Source organism: Macaca mulatta, chromosome 3 (assembly GCF_049350105.2).
Source record: "Macaca mulatta isolate MMU2019108-1 chromosome 3, T2T-MMU8v2.0, whole genome shotgun sequence".
Lineage (NCBI taxonomy): Eukaryota > Metazoa > Chordata > Mammalia > Primates > Cercopithecidae > Macaca > Macaca mulatta.
The window spans coordinates 159,260,606-159,266,605 of NC_133408.1; positions in this window are offsets into that span (position 1 = coordinate 159,260,606).

Consider the following 6,000-nt stretch of genomic DNA (forward strand, 5'->3'; position numbering starts at 1 on the left):
GCAGCAGTTTGAAGAATACCTATAGTCCTTTGAGGAGCTATGGTGACACCCTGCTCTTGTGTCCCCATTCATGGGCTTCTTCTACAAATATCTAATGTCATTCTATTTGTACTCAATCTTACTGAATTCACCTTCACCAGGAAACATTAAGTAATAAATCAAATTTTTGAATTGTGTTTTATTTGGAACACAGTTCATTCTATAAATTAATACCCTACAATACCTCTACTGTAGCAGTATTTCATTGATCTCATTAGGAAGCACCCCGAATATTTGTTACAAGTTTCATTTTATAGCATGAATATAAAAAAATAAAAAGAGCTCTTTATCACTTGTTTTTATTCCCTATGTTAATTTCCAAAAAATGCTTCTTCATTCTTTTAACCACACAGTACAATATGTCAACTAGCTTCATATTCAAAGGAATTTTTTCTTGTCCTCAAAAACAAATGGAAGAGAATAATGTACCACCATAAAAACAAAATAATTTTAATCAGAAAATAATCCCCCTAATTATAACTATTCTAAGTCACAGATATGTTTATTTAGATAATAAAAGTATTACTAAACTTTACAAAAAATTTATTAAATAAATCATAAAATTTCTTGATCTCATATAAAATTCTTCAAATACCTATAAACATGAGGTAATAGTAGTAAATCTTTCCTCTATAACATTACAAACTTTGTATACATATAGAGAGTGTCTATGACTCTAGTTTTTATAGTAAATACAGAATGATCACTCTCTATGTGTCACATAAGATTTTTCCATTTAATAATGTATTTTTCATATTCTTTCACATTTATATATATGTATATATAAATCTGCTTTACTTTTAAACAGTTATTTAGTGTTCTGTTGTGTGGAGATAATATAACTATTTCTCTATGAATAAGCTCATTCCATATTTTTTACATTTTATAAATTATGCTATAATGAAAACCGTATTCATATATCTTAACACACTTGTGCAAATTTATCTTTACAATACATTTTTGCAAGATAAATTGTTGGAACTGTGAATATGAATGCAATCTGGAAAAGTTGGTTATTTGTCAGATCACCGTCCAAACAAACTATGATTGCCTGCATTCCAACCAGAGACCTGTTCCCTCATACCTTCTTTATTATTTATTATTTTATAACTTATTTTTACCACTTTATTGGTAAAAAGTGGGGCAAAATAGATTTTGATGTATCACTAATGGATAAACCAATAGTACATGGAGCCAATACATCTTCCTCTCTCCCTTTACTTCCTTTCTTTCTTCCTCACTTTTCTCCTACTTTTTCTTCACCATCAACTTTTTAAAACTTACAATTCAGCATATTACTTAATGGGTATAATTCATGATACTTGCTTTTTACTTTATAATTATAATTATAAAATGTATTTATTTTTAAAGGTAAATAAATTAGCAGTTACAGGGTATGTGTTTATAAAATTGTCCTCTGAATTAACCTCACAAAAGGCTTGGAAGAGCAAAAATATTGCAGATAAGTATTGGGTAGTTATTTTGCTTTTTTGGGGTAGAGATACCAAATTGTCTCTCTTACATTATTACCCTGTATATCACATTATATTTATGGATTTCACATTTTTGTCAGAGATTATCTGAAATAGGGAAAATTATTTCTGCATATAAAAAAGTGTAATTGTCCATGTCTTCTGTTTAAGGTGTATGTCTATTGTAGTAAGAATATATGGAGAGCGCTATTTTGTTTCTAAGACTGTTATTTTATCTGTGTGTGTGATTTGATGAAAAAAGGAACAAATAATTTATAAAATCATGACAAATTAAATTGAGATTTGAACTTATTAATATTATACTCTGAAGTCACAAGTGGTTTAATCAGGTTCTAACATTTTAAGTAATCTCTGGTCACATTAAGTTACAAATTAATCTGGGCAGTTTATCGGCCTCATGGGTTTAATTTATTCAGTGTCACAACTTAAGAGTAAATACTTCTAAAATACAATTTGAATGCCTAATCAGATGTGGTTATTTACATGATAGATAAATACAGTCTAGCCACTTGGCAGAAGCAATAGTAGGAAGTACAATAAATAGGTATATTGGGATTTAAAGGACATTCTTTTTCTCCAGAGCTGATAGAGTAGACAAGAATATAACATTTCTATATTGCTTGGTGGAATTTTAGAATCAATGGATGGTGCTTTCTTTAACTAGGAATGTAAGCCAAAAATCGAGCCATTCTCCTAAGCAATCATTCTGGGTTTAAATTTGTACTCACCTCAACAATTGACTAGTCATTAGTGAGACCACTAAATCCCTTAAATGAAAATGATGTCTGAATCCAATTCCTCTCAGTAAATAGGTTTGCATTGCCAAACCAACTCTGGGAAGCTTTACAAAAAGAGGTAACGTTGCAGGAACTTGCTCTGTTAAAAATATATTAAGAGCCACCGCACAAGAAATGCACTTATGCACAAACATACACATAAACTCTTGCATACACATACACTCACACATACAGATACACAACTTACTTTTTAACAAATGTGTCAGTATTACTTCTCAGTGTTGTAAGTTGTCATTGGATAGTGGATATTTAGTATGGTTAAATTCACTGGGAAAAATGCATTCTTGAAGTTGTAAAACTGAACTATTTAGAATAGGTTCATAGACATTTCACTCAAAACCATAGATAGTTGTTTTTTCCACCTTGATCAACTTAATAAAGAAATGTAGCCTTTAAACAAAGTTATGGAGCAATATAAACAACCAAAGGGAGTTTTAACAAACCACATGCTGGTAGAGTATTTCAAAATATTGAACCTGAAAAGCAAATGGAACAACACATTGATTAAGGAGGAAGTAAAGACAGGTGCGAACAAGAGAACAGGGGGAGAGACCAGTGTTCAAAAACAAGTAGGGCACATCTTACAGAGAGAATCGAAGGAAGACTGAAAAGATAAAAGTACGGAGAGGTTTTAAGGTGAAAATAAAGGAATGTTGATCGAATAATTTTACTTTAAAAGTATAAGGTGAGCTCAACAGCAGAGAATAAAGTTTTGAGAAAAGCCACAGAAGCAAGAAAAAAGCAAAAGTAGATATGGTTTACCATATCTATGCTCTACCTTGTGTCTCAACAGAGAGGGCTTCAGAAAGTCACATAATCTCACTAAGTTTTAGTTTTCTTGCACGTACATTAAGAAGCTGGTCTATACCAGTGATTTCCGTGTTCTAGTCACAAGACTGGCCCTGAATCTAACCCTTAGAGTTCTCCTAGGCAGAACCCACTGGGTCAAACAGCTTATGTAAGTTTGTTTCAAATTCTAAAATACCAGCGTGTCTTAGGATAAATTCTAATCAAACATTACTAAATCAGAAAGCACCTCAGGCCACCTTGATAACAATATAATGTAAAAAAAGGAATTTAAAAAATGAAAAAAAATACACTGTGGTTCACATTTTGGATACATTATCCTGATGAATGGTGCCACCGTCTACCCAATCTCCAAGTCCACCTAGCAATTATTCTAGTCTCTTTCCTCTCTCTCTTTCTTCTTCTCCTATTACCAACAAATAATCACATGTAATCAGTGACCACATCCTGATAATGTCACCCACTTACTTCTCAAATCTGCTTCACCCCGAATCCACAAAGCTAATGACAAGTTCTTGCACCTATAGTCTCCTGCCTAGACTACCATAATTATCTTTCCCTGGTTTCCAGTCTCACAATGTGCTTCAACACTACCCTGCTAGGAGAGAAATCTTTCTAATGTCAAATTTACTTCACAGACACTAGTTTAAAATCTTCCATTATTCCCTATTATTAATAACCACACCATCCAGTATGGTGATGGCAAATCACATATGGCTATTGAGCACGATAAACATGACTTGTTCAAATTAAGATGATCTGTAAGTATAAAATACACATCACATTTCCAAGACTTGGTAGAATAAAAAAGTAAAATATCCCATTTTTATTTTTATTATTAATTGATTTGTATATATTTTGGATCTATTGGGTTAAATACTTTATTGTCAAAATTAACATAGCCATATTCGCCTTAAGTAATCTCTCAGCAAAAGTGTTTTGAAAACACCCAAAGCCATGACTCCCTTAGCCCACAGAATAGTTTGTCTGTGTTTGATTCCTGTTTGTTTATAAATTTAAGTGCAGTGTCAAAGAGGTCACTTGTATGCTGACACATTTCGAGTTTTTAAGAACTACCTTGTTATCACCTCCCTCTGGCTATTGGAGAGCTACCAAAAGAGTAGTTCAAAATAGCAATGGAGGTAACAGATAAAGGGGCTGTGGAAAGAGCATCAGAAAAGGCTCACAGCGAAGATGGTATATTGGTATATTGTATTAATACTTCATTATCAAAATAAATTGTGCCTGTTTCTTTTTATTTTATTTAAATGTTCCTACCAGAAAATTTAAAATTACCTATGTGGCTTGCATAATCTTTTAATTGAACAGTGCATTTCTGTAAGAGAAGCCACATAATTTGGGAGGCAAAATTAAAATTCAAAGTATAGTAACCTTTGTACCAAGAGTAGAAAACGTGCTCTTAAAGGTACTAATATTTTTTTCTCCCATATTCTCTCTCTCAGTCTGTTATGGTGTTTCTTATTTGCTATTTAATGTAGCACTTTCTTTGACATGTGCACATGTTGTGCAAGTGCACTGGTGGGCAAGAGAGGACAATTGAAGACCCCTGCAGAAACCCCCATGACTCGACCTGTGTGCGACGCGCCCGCTGCTGGATTAGCACCCCTCACTATAGTGGTGGCGCACTTATGAAGCTGGTTATGTTTTCTTTTTTTTTTTTTTTTTTTTTTTTTTTGAGACGGAGTCTCGCTCTGTCGCCCAGGCTGGAGTGCAGTGGCCAGATCTCAGCTCACTGCAAGCTCCGCCTCCCGGGTTCCCGCCATTCTCCTGCCTCAGCCTCCCGAGTAGCTGGGACCACAGGCGCCGCCACCTCGCCCGGCTAATTTTTTTGTGTGTTTTTAGTAGAGACGGGGTTTCGCCGTGTTAGCCAGGATGGTCTCGATCTCCTGACCTTGTGATCCGCCCGTCTCGGCCTCCCAAAGTGCTGGGATTACAGGCTTGAGCCACCGCGCCCGGCCAAAGCTGGTTATGTTTTCTAGGAAAATGTTTATCAAGCTGTGTGTTTTGCTGTATTGGTGTCCAAGAAATAAACTCATTGGTTCAACATCAACATTTCAACAAAATAAAATAGAACATATAAAAGAAAACAGTAGCAAACACAGTAATAGAATACATATTAACCAGCAAGATATAAATATGTTTGTAACATTCATATCTCCATTGTGTTTCTGTCAGATCATACAATAAAAAAATGTATTTTCTGTGAGTTGTACTCAAAAAAGTTTGAAAAATACTGAATTATACCACATAAGCCCTTTAAAATCCTGCCTCTCCCTGCACCATTATATTAAAATTCTTAAATTTCAGTCATAGTTTAGTTTCCTGAAGAAACACATATTCTTTAAGCCAGTCTCCATAATATTACCTTTGCTGAATTTCTTCCTCAACAGTCCTAGCCAACGTGGCAAAGTCTTACCAGCTTTGTAATACTGAGTCAAGGCACCTTTGTGAGCCTTTTCTGATACTCTCCACAGCCCCTTTATTTTTTACCTTACATTGCTATTTTGAACTACTCTTTTGGTAATCTCCAATAGCTAGAAGTAGGTGATAGCAAGGTAGTTTCTAAAACTTGAAATGTGTCAACATACAAGTGACCCCTTTGACCTAATTCTGCTGCACATAAAGTTATTAGCAAGCAGGAATCAAACACTCAGATAAACTATTCTGTGGGCTTAGGGAGTCATGGCTTTGGGTGTTTTCAAGACACTTCTACTGAGAGATTACTTAGGGTGAATATGGTTATATTCATATTCTTAGGGGCAGGCTTTGGAAACCAAAATCCTTTGTACTGTATTCTTTAACAGTCAGACCCAGAAACTGATAATCAAGCATATTGGACACAT